The sequence below is a fragment of the Euleptes europaea genome, chromosome 5 (assembly GCF_029931775.1).
Source record: "Euleptes europaea isolate rEulEur1 chromosome 5, rEulEur1.hap1, whole genome shotgun sequence".
In the NCBI taxonomy this organism is placed as follows: domain Eukaryota; kingdom Metazoa; phylum Chordata; class Lepidosauria; order Squamata; family Sphaerodactylidae; genus Euleptes; species Euleptes europaea.
In genome coordinates, this window is record NC_079316.1 from 103,768,733 (window position 1) to 103,795,795 (window position 27,063).

Consider the following 27,063-nt stretch of genomic DNA (forward strand, 5'->3'; position numbering starts at 1 on the left):
GTATCAAAATTGATTGGCTTGGGTATTTGTTGCAAGCAGCCTCAGGTCCTTGCAGGGAGAAATGCAGCATACAAATGCCTGAAATAAATAAACAAATATATATTAAATGCAGAATTTCCAGGAAAATTCAAAGGCTGGGTCACAGAAGGTATACCAGGAGGCCAGCCTACTTAAAACTAGCAATGCAAAAAAGGCTCTTATGACATTCCAGGTCGTAGTCCAAGTCAACTTCCCTCCACATGCATGCGTGTAGAACCATGTGCATGCACACACACTCACACATACAGCAGTATACTCCAGATTGAGTAGAATGCCATTTTTTTTCCTGTGGACTGACTGCCTTTTAGCTGTTTCAAGGCCAGAAGCAAGCTCTTCTTAAGGCTAGCCAGCTTAAATTTCCCCAGGGAATTATACTGACAATGATATAATGTAAATATCAAATTAAATTAATATAAATTAACATTTAAGTTTGCCTAGGTTAGAATTCAGTACTGAGTTCCTATAGCTAAATAATTACATAATATTGATTTTTTAAAAAAGATTGTAATTAAGGAATACAATTATAAATTTGTTTTTGGTCGCATTATGAGAAGACAAGAGTCACTAGAAAAGACAGTCATGCTAGGAAAAGTTGAGGGCAACAAGAAAAGAAGAAGACCCAACAAGAGATGGGTTGACTCAATAAAGGAAGCCACAGCCCTCAATTTGCAAGATGTGAGCAAGGCTGTTAAGGATTGGACACTTTGGAGGACATTGATTCATAGGGTCGCCATGAGTTGGAAGAGACTTCATGGCCCTTAACACACACACATTATAAATTTGTACAGATAAGTACAGAATAATTACAATAAGCATTGTACGTAAATTGGGTCATAATTTTAAACAACTATTTTTTGAAGATCTAACAAATATAATTCATTAAACATTTTCTAGGAGACAATTCAAGATTCCTGCTATTATTTTTCATTATCTCTGTAACTGCCATTGGGCGACGTGATGTTACAGTGTCCCTGCGTTACTCTACCAAACATTGGAAGGTACGTTCATGAACCCAACATAAGAGCATAAGAACATAAGAAAAGACACGCTGGATCAGACCAAGGCCCATCAAGTCCAGCAGTGTGTTCACATAGTGCCCAACCAGGTGCCCCTAGGAAGCCCACAAACAAGACAACTGCAGCAGCACTATCCTACCTGTGTTGCACAGCACCTAATACAACAGGCATGTTCCTATGATACTAGAGAGAATTAGGTATGCATCATGGCTAGTATTCATTTTGACCCAAGAACATAATGAAACCAACCTTCCATCCAGCCAATGGCTGTCTATATATCTTCAGCATCATCCATAGGGTTGCCAACCTCCAGGTACTAGCTGGAGATCTCCTGCTTATACAACTGATCTCCAGCCAATAGAGATCAGTTCCCCTGGAGAAAATGGCCACTTTGGCAATTGGATTCTATGGCATTGAAGCCCTTCCCCTCCCAAAACCCTGTCCTCAGGCTCCGCCCCAAAAATCTCCAGGTATTTCCCAACCCGGAGCTGGCAACCCTAGCTCTGTCTGGGGATATCAGGGCTCTGCAGGACCTGAAAGAGTTCTGCAGGGTAACAAAGGGCTTTTCCACCAGGCCTATAATTAAGGACAGCCGCAGGTAGTTCATCAACGCTGGCCACCCTACCCCCCTTTCTTTTTGTACAATTGACATCTATAGAGGGGTGGCCTACCTGCCTGGTTGTGTCGTCTTTTGCTTCTGTGGGCACTGCAGTAAGTAGTGCGCTATCTATTTTAATAATCTGGTTAATGATTGGGGAATCTGTATCTATTACTGGATGTTTTAATTGGTATTTTTAATTAATATTTATACATATACTTTGTGATTTTATTGTTGTTCCCTGCCTTGAGACTGGTTTTGGCCAGGGGAGGGGGGAGGTTAGAAATATAATAAAATAAGTGAATGAATGAATCAATGAATAAAATAAGAGCTCTCACGGGGCCAGATCCGGGCCGTGCACCTTATGTTTGACACCCCTGCTTTATTCTTTGCTAAAGCATCCTTTTGAACAGTTCCAAATATTCCATTACTGCTTCTAAACTGCCAGGGAACAAAACTGTACACTTCCTCCATGCCCTCCCTTCCATCTTTCCCCTGGGCAAATTCCAGCCACCATGCTATGTCTCATGCTAGCTTCTATTATTTGTTTAAACAAAACCTACTAGGAATACTCTATGTTCTTTTCTTTAAAATATATACATATATATTGTGCACGCATTTCTGACAGCGCAGTCCTAAGCAGAGTTACAGTTTTCTAAGTCCATTGATTTCAGTGGACTTAGAAGGGCATAACTCTGCTTAAGATGGCACCGTAAGTCTCCTGGTAGCTTCTTTTTTCTTTTTGCAATCAGGTCTGTTGACTAGGCATGAAGATCTCAGCCAATGCAAGTAGCATCATGAAACCCGGGGGGGGGGGGGTATTAAATGTAGAAAAAGCAATAATACTTTCAGTCACTAGTCTGCCTTCATTTCCATATAAATACAGAGCATTACAGTAGGCTGTGTACTTTGCAACACCTGTGGAAAATGAATAGGCAAGATATTTTCTATCATTTATTTCTCTATTTTGATTTAGTTACTAATGCAATCAAATGATTGATGGTTTACCATGTCACCTTGCTGTGTACAATTGTAAACAATGCGGTTGCAAATCTGTAGCAACTAGGGAAGTGGGGGTCGCTATATGCTGATTACATCTGCAAGACACCAGGCTAAATGCAAAACTTGAAAAGTCAAAAAACATTAGACGCTGGGAAGAGAAGCTAGAAATGACTGCTGAGAGTCTGGAACATCAAATCTGATGTGACAACGTTGGGCTCGATGTAGGTGTTACCGATGCTGATGCATTTCGAGTTGGAGGTTTCCTAGTGTGAACTGCCCAACTCAAAAAGCCTCTTTCCGATTTTGTGTGGGGCCAAGAGGCTTCCAGAGCTGGCCTAAAATCAAAATGGGGCTCATCTCTACTCAGCATACCTTTGCATTGTGCTCTATTGTATTTTGCGGACAACTAGGTTTGCCAACCTCTAAATGGTAGCTGGTGATCTCCCACTATTACAACTGACCTTCAGGTGACACAGATCAGTTCTCCTGGAGAAAATGGCCGCTTTGGAAGGTGGACTTCATGGCATTGTACCCCACTGAAGTCCCTCCCCTAAACACGCCCTCTTCAGGTTCTACCCCCAAGATCTCCAGGTATTTCCCAACCCAGAGCTGGTAACCCTATGGACAGCCTACACTGGTGATTAGGGTTACAAGCTCCGGGTTGGGAAATACTTGGAAATCTTGGGGGTGAAGCCTGAGGAGTCCAATGGCCAGCTGTGGGTCTCACTGGCACAGTACCTTTGGTGGTACTTGCAGTCTCCTGGGGCAACTTCCGATTGGGGGGGTTACCAGAAGTGGCATGATGCCATAGCCAGCATTGTGATCTCTCTGTATCCCTGCCCATAGTCCTCCTGCTGGTTGCCAGTCACAATCTGGCAACCCTTCATATAAAATAAAGGACAGAGTACATAAAAATAACATCTACATTGCATATGAAAATATGCAACATGTGTTCACAATCCAGGTGAATCTACAAAACTAGCAGAGAACTTGAAACCACTGCCAAAACAATCTAAACCAGGCTTGTCCAACCCGCAGCCCAGGATGGCTATGAATGCGGGCCCACACAAAATCATAAACTTACTTAAAACATTATGTTAGTGTTAGTGTATTTTATGTGTGGCCCAAGACAATTCTTCTTCTTCCAATGTGGCCCATGGAAGCCAAAAGATTGGACACCCCTGATCAAAACAATAGTTTAGAAATGAAATGGGGTACATTTGCTCGTCCTTAGTCTTAATATACTCAGAAACTCTACCACGCATACTGAAATACCAAAGGTCCCACATTCCGAACTCTTCCATCCCCAGTTCCCTTTTGTAGACATTACGAGAAGCTGGATAAACATAAGACAAAAACATATCTTCCTTTGAGGCATAGCATCCTAATACACTTCAGCAACTTTAAATTTCAATGACTGACTAATTTCATTACAAAAGGGAAAAAAGCCAGCGTCAACATTAATTAAACACTTCCAGCGCAAATCAAATGCTAGCACACGCCAGGTAGTTTTTCACATACCCAGAGGGCCTGGTTGACTCCTGCTGGAAACAAAGCCGTCTACCATCTGGGCATTGTTGATAACTCCAAAACAAGTCAATATTCACCTTTTTATAATAAGTTTTCAGAAGGAATCCAGCACAGAGCTCTTCTATGTACTGTAATTCATTCGTAACTATTACCTGAAAGCAAGGTCTTCTTTTCATGAGGCGGACATTATGAGGAAGCCCTTGCAACCGCATCTTCATCTGGCAAGCCTAGGGTTACCAGGCCCTGGCTGGAGATTTTTGGGGCAGAGCCTGCAGAGGGCGGAGTTTGGGGAGGGGAGGGGCTTTAATGCCATAGCGTTCAATTGCCAAAGCGGCCATTTTTCTCCAGGTGATCTGATCTCTATCGGCTGGAGATCAGCTGAATTAGCAGGAGATCTCCTGCTACTACCTGGCAGTTTGCAACCCTAGGCAAGCCTTCTACTAGAAGCTCCTTGGATCACACATTTTTCTCCATGCTGCTGAAAATTGGGTTGTTTTGTGGAAAGTGGGTTACTTTACGTGACCTCAGTTCCACAGTCTTCAGTAGAACATCCTTCTGTGTAAAATGCAAGAGGGCATCAAACATATGTTCTAGAACAATACATTTAACCAAGACACAATGCCAAATCCATAAAAGCCTACACAGGAAGGTTTGTCTCTGCAAGCTTTTCTGCTGCTAAATAAGAGAGAAGGGCAAGGTTTGGAGAGGGGAGGGACTTCAATGCCATAGTGTCCAATTGCCAAAGTGGCCATTATCTTCAGGTGAACTGATCTCTATCGGCTGGGGATCAGTTGTAATAGCAGGAGATCTCCAGCCAGTACCTGGTAGTTGGCAACCCTACCTCTGACTGCTGAAGAAGGCTAAACTAGGGTTCATGTGATAACCACCACGTGGTAGGGAGCTGTAGGGAATTTGGTGAGACTGAGTGAAAAACCTGGCTAGATCCAACATGATGCATGCATCCCTTCTGGTACTTGTCAGTTATACAACTCGCAGATATGTAAATACTGGAGGTAAAAGCCCCAGTAGAAAATTAGATGCATGGATAATATTTTTAAACATTCATTTGTTCAATGTCTACCTCCCAATGCACACTTGGGCTGTAATTTGTATTCATGGTATATTACCAACAGTCCTTTTCACTCCCATTAGCTACTTCAAGTATCAGAGAATAATAAAATGACAATTAGCACAATAGTCAGAAATTCTGCCGTTTAAGCTCTGGTAGGGTTAGCGATTCTCCCAAATGGAGAAACATGCATTTCTCACCATGGAATGGAGTTATATTAATATTTGGAAGATTGCCTGAGATGTCTCTTTGCAGATAACCAGCCCAGCTGAAACTGCTTAAAGTGAAAATTATTTAGTCAAGGTGGTCATAACCTGCTGGTTTTGTTCTTTGGTTCTTCAATGCTCGAGGAGCCCAAACTCTTCTCTCCGTAAGTTCTTTTCCTCAAAAACTGAGTTTGGCTTTCCCTCTCAGTTGTACGCTACAATTTTAGGCCTATTTTTAGTGGCTTAGCACTTTTCCAATTAAATATCCCTTTTTGCATAATGAGCTAATTGATTGCTTGATTCATTATTAAATCCTTTGGAGGAGAAAAATGCATGTGAGAATTCTGTAAAATGCTTTCCTTGAAATGAAACACTTCTAAGCTACTGAATGAATGCCTTCTCCTTTTCTGACCTTGGTTGCTTCTTAGCTCCTGATTTACAATACAGGAGACACCAGCCAATCACTGTGCCTTCAGTATAATAACAGAATGGCCAAATAAGAAAAGTACAGATCAGGAGGGAAAAGTTACTTTTTATCTATATGAGTGATGTTTGAAGAATTCTAAAAGGATAGCAAACCCAAAATCCCACCTATCTGAAAGACTTTAAACAATTTAGCAGTTGTGAGTTCAGATTCAGATGATACAACACTGAAATTACATTTGCAGATTACAACAAATTACATGATGAATATAATTCACAATGGGTAGCCGTGTTAGTCTGTCTGCAGTAGTAGAAAAGGGCAAGAGTCCAGTAGCACCTTAAAGACTAACAAAAATATTTTATGGTAGGGTATGAGCTTTCGTGAGCCACAGCTCACTTCTTCAGATACAGCTAGAATGTGAATCCATCCGTCTTTAAGTAGAGGAGAGTGAATTCAGACAAGCATTAGTATGTAAATGTTAACAGTATGTAAATGTGAATAGCAGGCATGATGGGATTAGGTGTGATGTCCAGGGGAGAGATGGGTGTGGAGAAATCAGCCGTGAATGCAAGGTCATTACCAATACTGATTTCTCCACACCCATCTCTCCCCTGGACATCACAGACTCTTCTGCATACCACACCTAATCCCATCACGCCTGCTATTCACATTTACATACTGTTAACATTTACATACTAATGCTTGTCTGAATCCACTCTCCTCTACTTAAAGACAGATGGATTCACATTCTAGCTGTATCTGAAGAAGTGAGCTGTGGCTCACGAAAGCTCATACCCTGCCAGAAATTTTTTTTGTTAGTCTTTAAGATACTACTGGACTCTTGCCCTTTTCTACTACATGGTGAATAGGAAGTGCTAAACTGAGAACAAATTCCTTTCCTTTAAACCCAGTGTTTCCACATTGTCGAATTAATCCCTATCCTTCATGTAGAGTCAATGTCTTCTTACCTCTGAGGTATATCCCAGAAGACGTTATTTGTGGTCATCAGAGAAACAAAAGTATAATCAGTTAGCAGAGGGTTAGGTTAGAAAGAAAAACCTCAATTAACCCTCAACCCCTGAACAACTGACATCAATATCGTTTTCTGCCTCCCTTTGTCTGTCAATTGAAGTGTGGCAGCCATAATTTTGACCTTCTATTAAAAAAACACTCAGATCAAGTCTGAGTTGAAGCAATGTACATCTGAAATGTTTTTTTTTACATCCCTCAGTAAGATATGTTACTTTTAGAAGATCCTAAAATAGTCCACTTCCAGTGTCTAGTTTATCCTGGCAGAGGATTCTCAAACCTGCTTTTATATCTTTGTTGTGTGAGGGAAGCATTTGAAAGGATGTAGCCAACAATCCTGGATGAAGGAACTATTTAATACATTTCCTTCTTTAACTGGAAAGTAGACATATGGGTTTGCTATGGTGTGATACCCTTTATAGATCCTTCCTTTTTGGATGCGTGAGGGAGCTACTGCAGATCACACACCATAAATAGAGCTTCCCTGTTGACTTCACCTCCTCCTACACAATGTGATTTGTATATAAGTCTCCTATAGCTGCAAGGACATTAACAGCCCATTCCTGAGAATGGGGCTGAAAGTGTATAAGAGGCGGCGTGACCTGGCCGCTGGCTTAAATGCGTGTGATCACGTGGTTACACACATTCACGCCGGTGGCGAGGCCAGTCCTGCCGGCTGCTGAACACAGCGGGACTGCACTTCCCCCCTCCGCTGGCACAGCCTCTCCAAGGCACTAGCAACGGCATGGAGAGGCCACGCCAGCGCACAGTGGTGTTCCGGGGGGAGGAGCTGCTTCTTGGGCGGCTTCCTCACCACTTTTGGCCACTTGCGCTGGTGGCCGGAACAGTGTTGCTGCGCCTGCTATTTAGCAGGCGAAGCCTCACTGTTTTCAATGGGGTGAAAAGCCCCAGCTAAACAACAACAACAAAAAAGCCACGAAACTGCTTTTTTTTCTTTAACGGAGTCGTTTAGATTTGGAGTGCAAAAAGCACTCCAACTCGGTCCTAAATAGTGGATCGGGAAGCAGGAAATTCCCCTGCAGCCTTCAAGAGCGGTTTGGACTCCCATATTCTCTGAGAGAGCTTTTATTAAGCCTCTCTTAGACTTGGAAGTTGTCCCCGCCGGCACATAGGGGCCACCATTGCCACGGACGACTCTTTGGATTATAGGCTTTGACCTCCTCTATACATTAACATCAAATAATCTATGAAAAGAACAAGAAGCCTCACCTTTGGAAGTCAGAGTGAGTAAAAAGACACTTTTTGCCTTTATCTTGATTGAGAAGACCTGAATGACGATACAAACACCTACGAAAACCGGCGACTCCCTGCCCAGCGTAACGAGACTTTTAAAATAAACAAATGCCATTAAATGAACTGACTAAGACCTTATCAACTTGATCAGTGAGTAGACGCAATAAAAGGGACTTTTGAATGACTTTACAACTACCAATTAAATGCTTTGAGGGGAGGGAGGGAGACGAAAACCTTCCCCCCCCCACTTCCGGCTTTCTTTGATTCAATGTCCAGCCACGTCGCCTCTTAAGACCGGAAGATAATAAGAAGGGCTTTGTTACCATCGAAAAGACAGGGCAGATTGGAAGACTTGAAGTGAATCTCCCCGGTGTAACCATCAAATCGTTCCTACCACTTAACCACCGAGAGGAGACGACGCAGGGTCTATGATACTGCAGTTTCCTGTCTACTTTCTTTTCTTTATCTGTGCTGCTTTGAAGCGTAATTGAGGATATCTTGAAAATTACAAAGCCTGCTTCTATATAAGAATACAAGCAGATATGTCAAACAAGAGGATGGAAGAGATGTTACTCAAACAAATGGACATGTTTGCAGTGCAACAAGATTTAGTCTTTGAAAAACAACAAGCGCTCTCACATCAAGTATTTCAACTAGCTGAGGTGATGAATATCCTATTTAAATCAATTAATGGAAAACTGGACACAATTATTGAGGAGATCCACGATATGAAGACCCAAGATATGACAACAATTATGTCAATGGAAAAAAATGACAATGAATTAGAACAATTTATTTTTAAAGAGGTAGCTGCAAGTGACCAGCTGGCAATGAGAGAGAGCAACATGAGAGAACTCAATACCTCTACAATCTACTTGTCTGAGTTACTGCTGACAGGAGGAACATTATTATCCCAAGAAAACACTTCCTGGCAGCCAGCGATGGAGGGAGACATGACGAAGGATTTTACCAAGAAGCTGCTGGAAATTTTAACAAGAAGCCAATGGATACAATCACTGGGATCTTTTCTTACATTTTCAGAGGCCCGAATTGCAGCTACTATATTGAAAAACGGGGGGTGGGGATTGGGAAATAAAGAAGGACTGGCAGATCCCCTCCCAAAACAAGATAATGGCTAAAATGATGCTTATTTTTGGGGTGTAAGGGAGCCACGGTGGATTTACTTTGATGAATTTCTAATGGGAAAATTTGTTTATGTATTGATCTAATCCCTTTATTATAGAATAATAGAATGTTATATAGAGACAATGATGATAATATTATAACTAGGTAGGACTTGAAATTGCTTATAGAAGTAGTATAGATGGCTTAAAGCAAGTCTGTATGAGAGAAAATAAGGATTAGAAATTAATTTGAAATGCAAAAGTGTTAACCAGTAGAATTAGTGACTGAAGAAGATGCGGGGAAGTCACATATAGTAGATAGCATTGAATATTATAGATAACATATTCTCAGTAATAGCAATGAATTTTTTTTGTTACAAGCAGTTACAACTGAATATATTGTTGAGATATGTTTATTTTTGTTGAATTGTAGAAAATAATAAAAATAATTTAAAAAAAATGGACAAAATGTCATGGAGCATAAGGGGTTCAAGTGAGGGAGGGAATTGGGTAAAATCACTCTCCGCTGTTCGAGATCCACTGTTCAAAATCACAAGATGTTATCGTTCAGCTGAACACTGCATTGGTCAGGCTGCACCTGGAATATTGTGCGTCGTTCTGGAGGCCTCACTTCAAAAAGGATGTAGACAAAAATGAGCGGGTGCAGAGGAGAGCGACAAGGTTGATCAGGGGCCTGGAGACCAAGTCCTAGGAGGAAAGGCTGAGGGAGCTAGGAATGTTCAGTCTGGAGAAAAGAAGGTTGAGGGGGGACAGGATTGCTCTCTTTCAGTATTTGAAGGGCTGTCACTTAGAGGAGGGCAGGGAGCTGTTCCTGTTGGCAGCAGAGGATAGGACTCGCAATAATGGGTTTAAATTGTGGGCAGAAAGGTACCGGCTGGATATTAGGGAAACATTTTTTTCCAGTAAGAGTTGTTTGACAGTGGAATCAGCTACCCAGGGAAGTGGTGAGCTCCCCCTCACTGGCAGTCTTTAAGCAGAGGCAGGGCAAGCACTTGTCAGGGATGCTCTAGGCTGATCTTGCATTAAGCAGGGGGTTGGACTAGATGGCCTTTATGGACCCTTCCAACTCTATGATTCTATCCCCCTCCTCACTGCAGTGCTCTGTGCATCAGGCATTTTGTCTATGTCTACAACTCCCAGGACCATCTTTTGGAGATCTCAGGGGGCTACTGGAGGACGTGGGAGTCAGGAAACGTCCATGTCCAGGAACGCCTTGCCCACTTCGCACCGTTTGTGAGATCTGACCCTATATGTTTCAATGAAATCAGAACAACATGCATGCATATGTGCCAGCAGCTCACAAATGACTCACAGCAGACCCCAGCAAGGGGCTTTCAAGGCAAGTGAGAAGCAGAGGTGGTTTGCCATTGCCTGCCTCAGCAGAGCCTTCCTTGGTGGTCTCCGCTCCAAGTAGTGACCCTGCTTGGCTTCCAAGATCTGACAAGATTGGGCTATACCATGGAAATGCCTCTCTGTGACATCAGGGTTGCTCAAAACAACAGCCAGTTTGGCCCACTTTCCAATGCTTGATTGCCAGTGGGTAGCTGATTTTCACAGAGAAGTTGTTCATGAGTAGCTCCCATCTGTTCAGCAGGTTACTTCTGGTGTTTTCAAAAAGTACAGTACCAAGGCCAACATTTCATGCCCATGCATTTTCACAAAGCCCGTGGGAGTCCCCCATCATAGACTTGCCATCACTATGCACCATTCCATAATGTGTAAGCCAAACAGTCTGTGTTTATAAAGAGGCTGTGTTTTTAAAAGGAATCTTACCATTTGGTGTTCATCCAACTCTGTGTCATCAGTGATACTCATGTGCCTTATGGAAGTCAAAGGCAGCATCAGCACATCCTGAGGTGGGGCAGCTACTGGGGCCCAGGAATTTAGATGGGGTCCATTGCCCATGCCCCTCCTCTGCCACCCAGCTTCAGGCAGTGAGGGTATCTGTGAGTGCTGGTGGGGGGGGGCATGCAAGAGGAAGGGAGCAGGGGCTGTCGGTGGGCATAGGGATAGGGGAGGTTGGAACTAGGATTTCCAGTCTCCAGATAGTGGCTGGAGATCTCCTGCTATTAAAACTGATCTCCAGGGGATACAGATCAGTTCACCTGGAGAAAATAGCTGCTTTGGAAGGTGAACTCCATGGCATGATGCCCCACTGAAGTCCCTTCCCTTCCCTCCCCAAACCCCGCCCTCCTCAGGCTCTACCCCCATAATCTCCAGGTATTTCCCAACCTGGAGTTGGTAACCCTAGTTAGAACTCTTTACCTGAGCCCACCAAAACCTGGAACTGGCCCTGAAGGGAATCACAGTTTACTGACCTCATACCACGAGGTACTCATGATGTAATTACCAAACTCAGCTGCAAAGCCATCCAGTAGTTGCTTGAATTGGACAGTAGCAGATCAAGGAGATCCAAGGGTCAAATCAAATCAAACCAACACATCAAAATTTCCAGACTCAATAGTTTTGCACCGCAGAATCACAGACTACCCATACAAATAAAGGTGTAAAATCAATAAAAACAACCCCTGAATAAAATTATCACCTCAAAATGGATAAAATTGTAAAATATTCTAACCATTAGAGATCCAAGGGTCAGTTCATGAGCTATCTCAGCTGCCAATGTTCACTTGCCAAACAAGTTCACATGAAGTTCACAGTACCTCTACTCCAAACCAGAAAAAGAATTCTGACTCAAAAAGAAAGCCGGCTGCCACTGATGCCAAGGGGCCACCACTATCGACATATCAAAATCCAGACTCATACAGCGTGTCACAAGCACAAAACATGTAATACCCTCCCACTTTCTGACTGGGATGTTAAGGACTCAGGGATCTTCATTCTGACTTGACTCTGATGAAGGGAGCTTAAACTCTTGAAAGCTCATACCCCGAAAATCTTGTCAGTCACTAAGGTGCTACTGGACTCAAATCTAGCTGTTCTAATGCAGACCAACACGGCTACCCTTTGAAACACAAAACAAGACTCTTGTGATTCAAAAGAAAATAACCTAAAATTTAATATTCGAAATATTTCCAGTGTTTTCTGGTCACCTCGCGCAAGTGAAAGCTTAAATACTGGGTAAACTAACACAAGTAAAAGGTTAAATAAGACCCCAAGATAATAACTGGACAGACTGGAAATAACTAGGTGGCTGGACCTTCGATGGCTAACCCCAAAATCCATCCCTAGTCAGATCATGCATTTTGGTATGAGTCATTACATGTTGAGAAATTAGATGGTATGCACAGTATCCTCCACAAAGAGGCCTAGGCTTTTAATTATCATTTTTGCTGGTACCTGTAAGTCTGTGTTATGCATGAAGAGGAACTACTGCTCAGAGCTTTTCTTTTTGGAAATACGAGCTTTTTCAGTGGGTTTTAATCTGAGAAGAGTTCTCTTCTCTCACACCCCCTTTTTTCTCCCATCAGGGAATTGCTTTTTACCTTCAGCCTAGTTAATGTTTTATACTATCCTCCAGTAAAGTTCAAGCCAGAACAGAGCTTGTCTGGGTTTCGCTAGGATAATCCCTCTTGTTAGACCTACAGAGCGGACACCCATCAGGAAGGCTATCTGTGCAAGTTCACCAGAGCATCTCACAATCTGGTGTCAGACCAATGGCAAGATTTCATCAATACTGAGCTATCCGATCAATACAAGTCTAGATAACCCTGTGCTATTTCCCCCCGAGAGATGAAGAGGAGTGATATATAGATATATATTTTAAGATCAGTACTTGCAACTGAAGCGTAGGAAAGCGAATTCCCCAAGCCAATAAAGGGTTTTGGTGAGGGAAGCATATAACTAAGTTGATCCTGCACTCATTCTGCTAGTGACAAGCAGTCTCCATTCTGCTGTTATTGTACTAAAGTTGTAAAGGGAGGGTATCTTTTGGACCAAAAAGGAAAATAAATCAGCTTACAATCATTGTATTGATTTGGCAATAATTAATTCAAGAAAATTATTTTTCAATCTTAGAGCATGTACGCTTTTAATTTACTCAGATCTGAACCCTTTGTAGCCAAGACCCTTGGTTACATTTCTCCTGCTTTATCAAAGCTTATGATTCCTTTGCAATGCTTCACATTTAGCCCAAGCAGAAATGTTGATGCAGGGCTCTTTGGAAAGGTTCAAAGGTTTAATGTGGGAGGGAGGGAGCGATTTCAACTCCTTTGCCCTTCTTTACTCTGGCCCTCAGCCCATGTGGGGGGGGGTCGGTTTGGCTTTAGCCAAATGCACACCCCTAATAATAACCCTCAAAACTATGCAGGTAAGTGTATCACAATGGGTTTGGGGGGCAAGACAGTACCGTAGTATATGGTGCTGGTACACATGAACACATGAAGCTGCCTTATACTGAATCCGACCCTGGGTCCATCAAAGTCAGTATTGTCTACTCAGACTGGCAGCAGCTCTCCAGAGTCTCAGATGGAGGTGTTTCACATCACCTGCTGCCTGGTTCTTTTAACTGGAAATGTCAGGGATTGAACCTGCAAAGCACATCACCTGCAAAGCATTGGCTCTTCCACTGAGCCACAGCCTCTCAATATTTTCTGACTAGGGAATCTGACAGCCAGAACAACAAACCTTACTCTCTGCTTCACCAGGTAAGAAAGCTGCTGGCCTGCTGTCTACAGCAGATGGCCAGAAGATAAAAAGGATGTGTAAGTTGACTGGCAGAACACTTTGATCTCCATGGTGTAGATGGGTCAGGTGACTGTTGGATAATTAGATCATGTGACTGAAAGTGAACCACGCTCCCAAACATCTCATCTCTTGCAAGTGGAGAGGGCAAAACAAACTCTTGAAAACTCACAATTGACCAAAACACTGAGGTAAATATTCCCATTGGCCCTACCACGGTGGTAAAAATACAATAATAAATTAAACAATTGATCATATGCTGCCCTTTAATAGTATCTCAAAATCTGCCATCACCACCCTACATTATGATAAGGGAATTCCTGAACAACAGTGTCATTGACAACATTTAGTCCATTCCTCCTTCACATCGAAGGAAACTGTTGCCCAAGACACATCTACTATTTTTTATCGATATTCATATAAGGTTATGGCTAATTAAAATTCTACTGCATGTCTCATCTGTCTTTCAGCACATTCCTGAAAGGAGTGCCTGCGCCGGGCTTAGGAAGCAACCCAGCGGTGTTGCCTCCTAAGGAGGTTTCGGCACCACCGAAGCCTCTACCCGGCACAAAAAGCTGGCATATCTCAACAAAATTAAAAAGGGCGCTCCTGAAAATGGCTCAGGAGGCCGACTAATGTCGGCCCCGCCCCCTGGCCGGCGCCATTACACCCCAGGAATGCCTCCCGAGTCACCAGAGCACCTCCCGGCTCGCCGCTGCGGCCTGTGCCGGAGGCTAGAGGCCAGCAAGAGGCGGCGGCCGGGCCCAGCACTGCCACAGCAGCAACTGGGGACTGGCGTCTGGGCCTGCACGCTGGCGCTGGGGCCATTCACGCCGCCGTGCGCCTTCCAGGTGCCGGCGGGGTGGGCCCTTGTGCTAAAACTCCCCTGCTAATGAATCTCTAGTCTTTTCCCTTTGCATCCTGCCTTAAGGGTGGAAGTGTTTTGCTCAGGAAAGGTGCCTACAAAGTAAACTCATTATCAATCTAGAATTCGCAAAGACGTTTGCTCTACAGGCACAGTTTGGCTAGTGCCCCTGAACCTCAAGGGAAGTCACAGCGACTTCTACAAAATGTCTGGAACTGTAGATAACACATCTTCTGGACAATTAATTAGTTATCATCAATCATTAGCTTACAAATTCCGTCAGGGTTCTTAATTTCTGACTTTATACAGTTTCCTTTTTTTGTGTGTCTTCTTTTATAACTACTGGTTGTAATTTGTGTCTATGCTTGTCTTTGACTGTAGCAATAAAGACCTCATGATGAGTCAACTGTGCCCTGACTGAATTTTTAGTGTACTGTAAGAAATAAAGTAATTCAGTGTTAAAACCTCCTTCAAGCTCACAATACCTGCCTGCAGAAGATGTTGCCTGATTTAACTCTGCAAGTTTTACTACTCTAATATCCCTTCACATCTGGGGACAGGTACCATATTGTGTTTTGGGATTTCTGTTGTATTCTTATTTGTATTTGGCATTTAACGTCTAGTCTTTATGATGATTCAGACCACATATAAACGAGTTTGCATATAATGAAACCCTGATTCAATTAAAACCATTTTAAAAAGCCAGCTCACATCAGGGCTGTCAATCTAAAACAATTTATATGATCTGTGTAATAATATTGAGAATGTGCACAGTTTTCAGGGAATTGGTTCATGAATACTAGCAACGTCCTGAGATATGGAGGTGTAACGAAGACATGCCATGTTTTCGGAGACCCCCATTCATAGAAGGAGCGTGTTCATCACTTGATGGCTGCAGCATCAAACAATGTCTTACATGTATGGAGGAGCCAGTATACCTTAGTCTCTTGTCACACAGCCTCAGCGGCAATACTTTTCAGTGGATTCAGCCCACGTATTCATCAAATGTAGAGAAATCAAGTGCTCACAAATCATTAGTGATGTACAATCATTCCTTTGGTCAAATCACTACAAATTGAACATAAGAACATAAGAAAAGCCCTGCTGGATCAGACCAGGCCCATCAAATCCAGCAGTCTGTTCACACAGTGGCCAACCAGGTGCCTCTAGGAAGCTTGCAAACAAGACGACTGCAGCAGCATTTTACCTGTGCTCCACAGCACCTAATATACTGGGCATGCTCCCTTTGATAGTGTAGACAATAGGTATGCATCATGACTATTATCTGTTTTGACTAGTGGCCATGGATAGCCCTATCCTCAATGAACATGTCCACTCCCCTCTTCAAGCCTTCCAAGTTGGCAGTCATCACTACATCCTGGGGCAGGGGGTTCCACAATTGAACTATACGTTGTGTGAAGAAATACCTCCTTTGATCTGTGAATCTCACCCTCCAGCTTCAACAGATGATCCGAGAGAGAGAGAGAGAGAGAGAGAGAGAGAGAGAGAGAGAGAGAGAGAGAGAGAGAGAGAGAGAGAATATTTTATAGACCTCTGTAAAATTTTATAGTCCTCTGTCATGTCTCCCCTTAACTGCCTTCTTTCTAAGCTAAACAGCCCTCATAGGGCAGTTGCTCTAGCCCCCTGATCAATTGATGTGGTGCTTATTTTCAAGGTGGCCACATCTTAAAGGTGAGCATATAGGTACATTGCAAGGACAATACTCTTGAGTTTAAACCCATTCTTTGCACACACAAAAAATTGCTGTAAATCAGCCTTTGATCACTTCAGGTTGAATGTGTGAACTGATGTCACTGAAAAGTATGACATTTCAGGTGGCATCAAGGCACATGGGCAAGGGGCAGTGGTTCAGTGGCAGAGCGCCTGCCTTCAATCCCCAGCATCTCCTATTATTTTAAAGTATCAGAGAATGGGTGATGTGAAAAGACCTCCACCTAAGACTCTGGAGAGCCTCTGCCAGTTTGAGTAGACAACATGGACCTTGATGGACCAATGGTCTGATTCAGTATAAGGCAGCTTCATGTGTCCATATCAGAATTCTGTCTGCTGTTAAACCGGTGAAAGCTCTTTCACACAAGGCAAGTTACCACTGCATGGTCACCCCCTCTGAAAATGTGTGCACGTGAATGAATCCTTGGGATAGTCCTTCCTTACAGCCAGGTAAGAATTGCAGCCATCTGCTATGTCCCATCACATAAACTTTAACATTATTCTATAATGTATGTAACAAAAAATGGTCATTTCCCCCCTTTTTGAAGGTTTATTTTAATTCAGCACATTCTATAGAAAGAAAAAGCTTGCTATGAAAGAGCTTAAAGATGACGTTAATTGCTCCATAAAATATGCATAATGTTTTAGTGAGAATCCATCTTCTTTTAGAAGCTCCTTAGAATTTAAGGCCTTAATGGGGTCGAGTATATCTTCAGAGGAGAGAGGGAAACACCAAAAAGAGAGTTATCTTTTCATTTTTAGAAAGACATTATTTTCTTGTAATTGCAGCTTTCTGTGGTGATTAAAAAGCAATGCAAAATCCTTGATTGAATAGATCTGTCTTCTTGTCTGAAAATTTTAGTTCTGATGGGTATACTGCCTTATAAATTTCATTAAAAAATTATTAAAACTTATATGGAAGCCCATTAAAGACCTTAATAATTGCATTACATGGATAGAATGAGTGCCGTCTGTTTTTCCCTCAGCACAGCAGCTGAGTGGTAATCCAATTTATGTGTTCTCCTTAATACATTCTTCTTTCCTTTCTAAATAAAAAAAGCATTTTCTCTTTGGTGATAAGCTCCACTAATTGCCACCTGGGCGTGAGAGTAATGCCTCATGTATGTATATAAGCTTTCAGTTTTATAAACCTTTAGAATTAGCTTTTAATTGTTTTAATTGCTTTTAAAATGCTCTTTGCTTTATAATGTGAACTTTAAACTTCATTTCTTTGATAGAACTAAGAGTTTCCAGTGCATGTGGCAGGACTTGAATCATACGAGAAACCCAGTGCTACCGCTCAATATGGCAGCCCTGTGTTGAAACTTTCCCATCTGCAACTCCATGTCCCAATATTGTTAATTTGTGTGTAGGGTTGTGCAAAAAAAAAAAAGGGGGGGTAAATTTCGGGTTCAGGTTTATTGGGCCTGATTTTTTGCAATAAATTCAATATGAGACGAATACCGATACCAGTACATATTGGTATTCAGCTTATTTTCGGCTTTACCGAAAAGAAATTGGACCCATTATAATCTATGGGGAAAATTTTGAAGCTCCTGTGGAGGCATTTTTTGAGGTAGAGTTCCCAAATTTTCAGCGTAGCTTGAAGGAACCATCTTTGCATGAACCCTGATGTTTGGTGAAGATTGGGCCAGTGAGTCCAATTTTATGGAGTCCCAAATGGGTTGCCCCCATCCCCATAGGAAAACATTGCAAAGTTCACACAAGAAGACACCAAACTGCCAAAAAAACCCTCTCTCTAAATTCAACAATGAGAATGATGATGAGAACAACAAATAAGTGCCCCCCCCCACAAACAATCAAATCACCTCCTCCATTCAGGGGGTACCAGCCCTGTGGTGCAGAGTGTTAAGCTGCAGTACTTCAGTCAAAAGCCCTGCTCATGACCTGAGTTCGATCCCAATGGAAGTAGATCTCAGGTAGCCGGCTCAAGGTTGACTCAGCCTTCCATCCTTCCGAGGTTGGTAAAATAAGTACCCGGCTTGTTGGGGGTAAAGGGAAGATGACTGGGGAAGACGCTGGCAAACCATCCCGTAAACAAAGTCTTCCCCTGAAACGTCGAGATGTGACTTCACCCCATGGGTCAGGAATAACCCGGTGCTTGCAGAGGGGACCTTTACCTTTATCTTTTTTCCCCCAGGTAAAAGCCAGCAAGATCTGAAGCAGAGAAAAACCCAAAATTCAAACAATGCAACTTTGAAACAGCAAGCAGTGGAAAAATGGAAGCAAGCACCCCCAATAATCAAATCAGTGAGCCTTCCTATTGGCCACTCCAACATGCCTGCTCCTTCCCTCCTGCTGGCCTGGAAACCAGCCAGGGGGCAGGAATATGAAGGAAGGAGATAGCTCTCTTTTAAACACAACAACGGCCACAAAATGAAGACTCCGCAGAAGGCTTTTTCGGGAATCGCCTATTCAGCCTTGGGCAAGTTCCCCTGTTTTGGTATTCAGTTGACCTGAAAACCAAATATTGCCAAAATGGCTAATTTCAGGTTTATTTTAGGTTTGGGTGTATCGATATTCACAACCTTATTTGTGCATTTACCCAACTGATACTCAATATCATGGCTTGCTGCTGGTAGGGCAAAGATGTGTGGGGGAACCCTTGGACTATACCCTGGTTTTCTCTACCTTTAAGGAGAAGCAAACCATCCTTCCCTTCCTTGCCCCATAACAGACACCTTGCGAGGTAGGTGGGACTGAGAGAATTCGGAGAGAACTGTGACTGTCCCAAGGTCACCCAGCTGGCTTCATGTGTAGGAGTGGGGAAACCAACCAGGTTCACCAGATTGGAGTCCACCACTCATGATGGGGAGTGGGGAATCAAACCCGGTTCTCCAGATTAGAGTTCACCACTCCTAACCACTACACCGCACTGGTTCTGTGTGAAATAGTTCCAGTGATTTCTTCCAGTTTGAAGAAACCAGTCTGAACAAAAGCTTCATGTGCAACCTTGTCTCTTAAGGTTTTTGGGAAGAAGAGCATCTGCTGAGCAAGAGATGCTGTAATACGTTTTGTCAGTTTCCATATCATAAGAGAGCCGTTCATAGGCTTCCCTCCCATGTATCCATGAACTGATGCCCTGAATTTACTTATGCATCAGAGGCTCTGACCTTTGAACCCTCTTTCTCCTTGGTTAACTCCCCAGTTGAGTAAGTAGTATTTGTTAGATTCCCAGTGGAGTTTTCCCCTGCAGTCACGTCTTCGCTCAAGGATGTGTGTTCTTACCAGAGGCAGCGACATTAACCTCAGAACAGCTTTTCTGCTTTCTTATAAGATATATTTCCATGGTGATGAGGGTGGCCTGAATCTGAATCAAGAAAAACACTGGGATTGTAGGTAGGGCAAAAGAAACGTGATTTATCGAAGAAAAAGAAGAAGAAGAAGAAGAAGAAGAAGAAGAAGAAGAAGAGTGGGTTGTTATACCCCGATTTTCTCTAACTTTAAGGAGTCTAAAAGCGGCTTACAATTGCCTCACCACAACAGACACCTTGTTTGCAGTAAACTTAGGAGTTTTCATTATGTAATGCTTTAAATCATCTTATAAACATCTCCATCTTGTACATTCGGAGTGACTAAAGCATTGTTTTATTAAGTATTTCACTCATTGCAAAAGAATAAAAATCATAAAATGTTTTTTTTTTCAGAGCTCCCAAAAATTTCCTAATTTTTCCATTGGGAAAAAAAACCCTAGACAGACAAAAGTTATGTCCCCGCCCCCCGCCCCCCTGCAATCCTTCACATCTCTAGTTATTGCTGCCATAAAACCTAAACATAGGTCTTTTATGCATGGCTGTTTCTCGTGCTGTCACCCCTCTGATTACTTCAGGTCTTTTTTTTGATTATGCATGCCATTTCCGACCGTCAGGGGTCGCCTCACTCTCCCCCTGCATTTCCCCCCCTTTTGCCTGCGTTTTCAGAGACCTGTTTTATCTCAAATTTCAAAATGTGGGAAAAAACAGGGGGAGGGGGAGGCGACCCCTGACGATAGGAAACAGCATGCATAATCCAAACAAAGACCCAAAGTCATTGGAGGGGTGATGGAGAGTGAAACAGCCATGCATAAAAGACCATAAACTCTTCAGTTTCTTATTTTTAATTTTGTAGTGTCTATTTGAACCCAGTTGTCCCAGGTCCTAGGCCATCACTCTACCCACTACCCACTAGAGTTGCTAGTCCATGGCTGGCAAGCAGTGGAAGATTGTGGGGACAGGGTGATGCCATGACATCACTTCCAGTATGACTTGGAAGTGACATTGTCATGCCAGGGTGACACTCTAGCTTTTACCCAAAACTCTGTGGTTTAACAATAGGGTTTGGGGTGAGTGCTAGAATGTTCTCCAGCATGATGACATCACTTAGCCTGGCTGCTGTAGAGCCTGCATGATGTAGTGGTTAAGAGCAGTGGACTCTAATCTGGAGAACTGGGTTTAATTCCCCACTCCTCCACATGAACAATGGACTCTAATCTGGAGTACCGGGTTTGATTCCCCACTCCTCCACATGAAGCCTGCTGGGTGACCTTGGGCCAGTCACAGTTCTCTCTGAACTCTCTCAACCCCACCTATTTCACAAGGTGTCTGTTGTGGGGAGGGGAAGGGAAAATGATTGCAAGCCAGTTTGAGACTCCTTAAGGTAGAGAAAATCAGGGTATAAAAACCAACTCCTCCAACTCCTCCAACTCCTCCTCCTCCTCCTCCTTCTTCTTCTTCTGGCATGATCACAGCAAGCTAACCTCTATTACTAACCTAACTTCCCAAATTCTCATGATTTCATTATTTATAAAGCTCCATTTAACTGAATATTGGAACTAATGTCGAAAGCAAGGGGTTAAGAAATTATTGGTGTACAGTGAACATATCAGTAAGCAATACTAAAAAATTTCTGGTATATGCCTCTTTACATAATACGGCAGAACATTCTCATGTGAAATGATAAATAAGCTATGTACTTCTGAAGAGTTCCAAACGACAATTCAGTAAAATCAGTACTGAAAATATTAGATACTACAATGAAATTGCTCAGTGCCACGGCCACTTGGCACCTGGCATTTTTCCAAGTGCTGCGTTAATTTTAAATACAAGTATAATGCTAATTAATCAGCTCAGCACAAAAACGCAGACATTGGGCGGGGGCGTTGGTGCAAGCAACGGCGATGTTATGAGAACACAGAATTTTGTGGGCTTGATTTCCACAATCAAGAAACAGCATTACAATGGAGATTCTGTTTTCCAAGTCAAAAGAGCAAGCATATGACAGAATCATCACCACAGCGAGCAGTTTTGCCTCTTTAGCATCCTCGGCGCTGACTTTCTCCTTTTCCCCCCCAAGTTGTGATGCAGCCCACGCTGTTGAATGCTACACAGATTAGATTTGGAACAATTTTTTTTTTTACAACAAAAAAAATCTGGATCCATCTTCTCAGACCACTAGCCTGAGTTGCAACATTACTTATCCCCACTAATGAGAACATTTATTCTTAGATACAGATGAGCCAATCGGTAAGTGTGGGCGGTGACCTGTGCCTGTCTTGCTTGGTGGGGGAGACTTGATATCTCTGCCAACATATTATTGAACTTTTAACTCCCACGCTGAGTCCCCACTAATTTCGTTTAGCGAATGAAATTCAGCAGTGTTCAAAATGAAAGTTTTATTTTATGCGCCAAAGGCGCTTCTCCCCCCCACCCCCACCCCATTTCTTCTTTTATCCTGAGATACCAAGAAAGTGAGTTATTTTCTGGTCTGGTAAATGTGTACTTCTCTTTCCCATCCCATTCCTCATCAACAATTTGGCCTCCTTTAATATATTAAGTTATGACTGAAAAGGAATGTATAAAAATCCAAGATATTCATCGGGTTGCCAAAATCCAAGATATTCATCTCCACTTGGGAAATGCCTGGAGATTTTGGGGTGGAGTCTGGGTGGGATTGCCAGGACCCTCTTGACCACCGGTGGGAGGTTTTCAATGTCATTGAGTCCAATTGCCTAAGCGGCCATTTTCTCCAGGTAAACTGATCTCTAGCAAATGTAGATCAGTTGTAATAGCAGGAGATTACCAGCTAGTACCTGGAGGCTGGCAACCCTAGTCATTGGTTGTATTTCAACATGACATCTTTCCAGTATGATGCAATGTGCATGTCATTGTGAAGTCTATTTTATTGTCTATGATATGCTGTAGCTAGGGTTGCCAGGTCCCTCTTCACCTCTGGTGGGAGGTTTTGGGGCAGAGCCTGAGGAGGGTGAGGTTGGGGGAGGGGAGAGACTTCAATGCCATAGAGTCTAATTGCCAAAGCGGCCCTTTTCTTTGGGTGAACTGATCTCTATTAGCTGGAGATCAGTTGTAATAGCAGGAGATCTCCAGCTAGTACCTGGCGGTTGGCAACCCTAAGTCTGGGGAAGGCAGGGTTTAGTGAGAGGAGGGACTTCAGCGGGGTACAATGCCATAGAGTCCACCTCTGACGCAGCCATTTTATCCAGGAGAACTAATCTCTAACATTTGGAGACCAGTTCTAATCCCAGTAGATTTACAGCCACCTCCTGAGTTGCCATCTCTGGGTTGGGAAATATCTGGAGATTTTGGGGCGGAGTTTGAGGATAGTGGGGTTTGATGAGGGGAGGGCCTTCAGTGGGGTATAATGCCACAGAGTCCACCTTCCATGATTCTACTTCACCTCCTATCCACTATGCCATGCCGGCTCTCAGAGTCCACCTTCCAAAGCTGCTGTTTTCTCCAGGTAAACTGATCTCTGTCACCTGGAGAGCTGTTGAAATAGCAGTTGTAATTGCTACCACTTGGAGGTTTGTCAACCCGAGATATTCAGCAAGATGGGCACCAAATTGGGGGAGTCATATGTGCAAATATGACCATGTAATACTTGAACGTGTTAGGCACAAATTCCCAGATGCCTTTGTTCCATGTTCCGTATCTTTTACTCCAAATTCCTAATGTCTTCAAGTCCCTCAATCCTCTCATGTCTGCCTGTTACCTCCCTTGTCTTCTTCTTTCAGTCTTCCATTACCTCCACTTGTTTCTTTTGCCTCCTGCTCCCTCTCCATTTCGAGGGCACCCAAATCCAATATTGCCTGACTTTCCTATGTTAGGCCTTTTCTTCACCTATAACTACTTTCTTAGGCTCTCTGGTTCCTCCATGTCTCTTTCCTTTGGACTCATCTGGTGCCTTCTCTAATGAATGATACCTGGGACCTTCATCCCTTTAGCCCTACTCTCTGAGGACAAAATTGTGTGTCTTAAAAGGCTTTTATAGCCTGTTTTTGTTGTGATTGTTTTACAGTGTTGGCTTTATCAATCACTGTTATAACATAAAGATGTGGGTGGTTTTACTGTTGACCGATTTGTTTTATTGAAATATTTTGATGGTATCATCTTTCTCTTATTTTCTTTATCTCTTTCTTATGCTAGCCACCTCAAGCAGATTCAGGAGAGGTGGGATACAGAAAGAAAGAAAGAAAGAAAGAAAGAAAGAAAGAAAGAAAGAAAGAAAGAAAGAAAGAAAGAAGAGAAGAAAGAAAGAAAGAAAGAAAGAAAGAAAGAAAGAAAGAAAGAAAGAAAGAAAGAAAGAAAGAAAGAAAGAAAGAAAGAAAGAAAGAAAGAAAGAAAGAAAGAAAGAAAGAAAGAAAGAAAAATGTGTTTTAAGCAAAGAATGCTATGGCACCCCACAACTAAAATATTATAATCATAAATCTGACTCCTTTTAATGGTATTCAAAATGTATTGCCCATCGCAACTGCCTTACTCTCATTCATCAAGCTAGAGCTAGCTTGGATTGCTAATCTAGCGTTTCCCGCTGAGGGCTAGCAACCCCCAGGAGCTTCTGGGGCTGGCATTGCATTGCATCATACAACACTACACAGTATCACTTCCTGTCATGTAACCATAGAGTTTTACTATAGGTTGTCCATAGGTTTTACCATAGAGTTTTTTTTGGGATTGCTAGAGCATTCAAGTGATGTGTGATGCCACTTCCAGTTACATGTAATTCTCCTGGAATTACAACTGATTTCCAGACTAATCAGTTCTCCTGGATAGGGTTGTGCAACTCGATAAACCCAAACCAAAAATGAACCCAAAATTAGCCATTTCAGCAATATTCGGGTTTAGGGTTGTTGTGGTTTTCAATATATTTGATGTTAGAAGTATATATTATTGACAAACTGCAGCATGAATCTAAAATTCAAGTTAAAATTTAAGGCTTCAAATGTGAGCCTGCAGAAAGATAGACACATGTGAAAAACAAGTTGTTTGTGAGCCAGGATGTTGGACCACAAAAACCATAGAACAAGTCAGATACCATGTTCCCAGATATTGTATAGTCATTTGAAGTCTGAGGATAGCCAAAACAAAGTCAAGGTTTTTGATAATGCCATGTAGTGAAAAACAAGTCTATCTTGTGAATAACAACTTTATTTGTCTTTTGTGGTTAATAAGCCTTGAAGATGAAAGTGGGAGAATTCGGAATTTATTTTGAGAAAGGAAGTATGTTTGGGTTATTCCTTTGACATCTGTTTGTCTGATATGAGATCAAAGTTTGGAAGATGTTTGTCAAAGGGATGTTTTGTCTTTTTATCCCTTTTGATGTTTGGGAATATTACAATATTCCCATAACAAAATTTTATTGGTTCTCAAAACACCAGCCTCTGAAAATGAATAAAAAGGACTTAATTTAAGAGAAATTGGGAAATGCTCTAGCAGCCATGCATATGGTCTTTGTGAGAATTACCCCTAGCATGATCATTGATGGGTGAGGTTACTGGTGTGTAACTGAATTTTATATTCTATATCAGATCTATATTCATTTTTTTAGCCTGTAATCTACTTTGCATATAGCTAAGTGTATTTTTCATTACATTTTATTATTTTTGAAGTATTTACAATAAAAAGGAATTGTTTTACAATTCAAATAAGTTGTATCATCCCTTGCAGTGGCTGGTTAAATAAGATAACATTTTTTTTAATGAAATACAAAATCTAAAAACTTAGCCACAAAAGTACAGTGATTGACCACTTCAGGGTCAACCGAATACCAAAACCTAGGAATCTGCCTGAAGCCGAATAGGCAATTCCCAAAAAAGCCGAATAGATATTAGGCTTTTTCGGGTTTTGGCTATTTGCCTTTACTCAGATGCACAGCTCTGTGCTTTCTTCCATTTTTTGTATATTTGACTGGTTCTGTTAGGGCCCCATAGTTGGGGCCCTTTTGAAGTAGGGCTCATGTAATCGGAGCCAACTTGGTCTGACCAAACTATCTATCACCATTCATTCTCAAGCTTGTATTGGCAACAAACTTAAAAGCCAGCCCTGTGTAGTTCTGCTGCTCCTGGAAGCTGCTTTCTCCAGCTCCCTCCAATATTTTGTTAATGAGCAACTTCTGTGGTGCATGTCGCTGTACCTCCAGATAATCAACTGGTAAAGTAATGATGGTTTCAATCACTGCGGTGATGATGTTGATGCTGACAATGATTAAATTGGCTACTTAAGACCTCGTCCTGATTGAAATTATATTAAGACTTCTCTCTGCTGTGTTGATGATTCCGCCTGTCTTGAAATTCCATCAGAAGACTGAAAAAATACTCTGAAAATGAAGGAAATGAGACATTTTTCACATCACCTCTTTCTGCATTGCTCTCCTGAAGCATAGCATGAGGTAGATTTTTGTCAGCTTGGGGAAAGAGGCGACAATCAGGGAGATAAGGATTTCACTTCCATATTCCACTTATGTATTTAGGAATTGTTTTAAGAAATGAGATCCTGAAGGCAATACTATTTACCTATATTACACTCCCGCACAGTGAAACGATATTGTAACAAATAGCTCTTGAGGTAATGCCCTGTAAATGAAATGAAAACTCACCTTTTCATTCTGTCAAGCATCAGCCGTGGGTTTTGTATTTAACACTGAATTCTGGAGTTCAGCATGGAGAAAGGCAATACATTTTCAAAGCCTAATAAATAGGGCCCAATCTTTGTTTTGTTGGTGGGCAACCCATTCCTAAGGTGGGGGTATACCACTGGCCATGGACAGTGCAGCTGCACCATCCCTGTGAGGTTTCGTGGCCAAAAAAGGGAGGAAAATCAATTTTAAATTAAAAATCCAGGAAAAGGCCCCATTTAGTTTAGTGAGGTTATGCCAGAGAAATAGCTCGTGTAGCAATGCTGTGGCATGAGGGGGTTTCCCAGGCTGAAAGAAGTACAGAAAATGCTGGTGGGGCAATTTTTAACGAAGGATCCCAAATGCTGGAATAGGGAAACTGTCAAAAAGTTCAACTGAAAAGAAATTTTGTAACCTCTACCAGATCTACAAGATCCAGCATGGTGTAGTGGTTAAGGTATTGGACTAGGACCTGGAAAAGTTCAAATCCCCATTCATGCCATGGAATCTTTCTGGGTGACCTGCGGCCAGTCACACACTATCAGCCCTGACCCTGGATTGTATTTGGATGGGAAATCTCCATGGAATACTAGGGTCGTGAT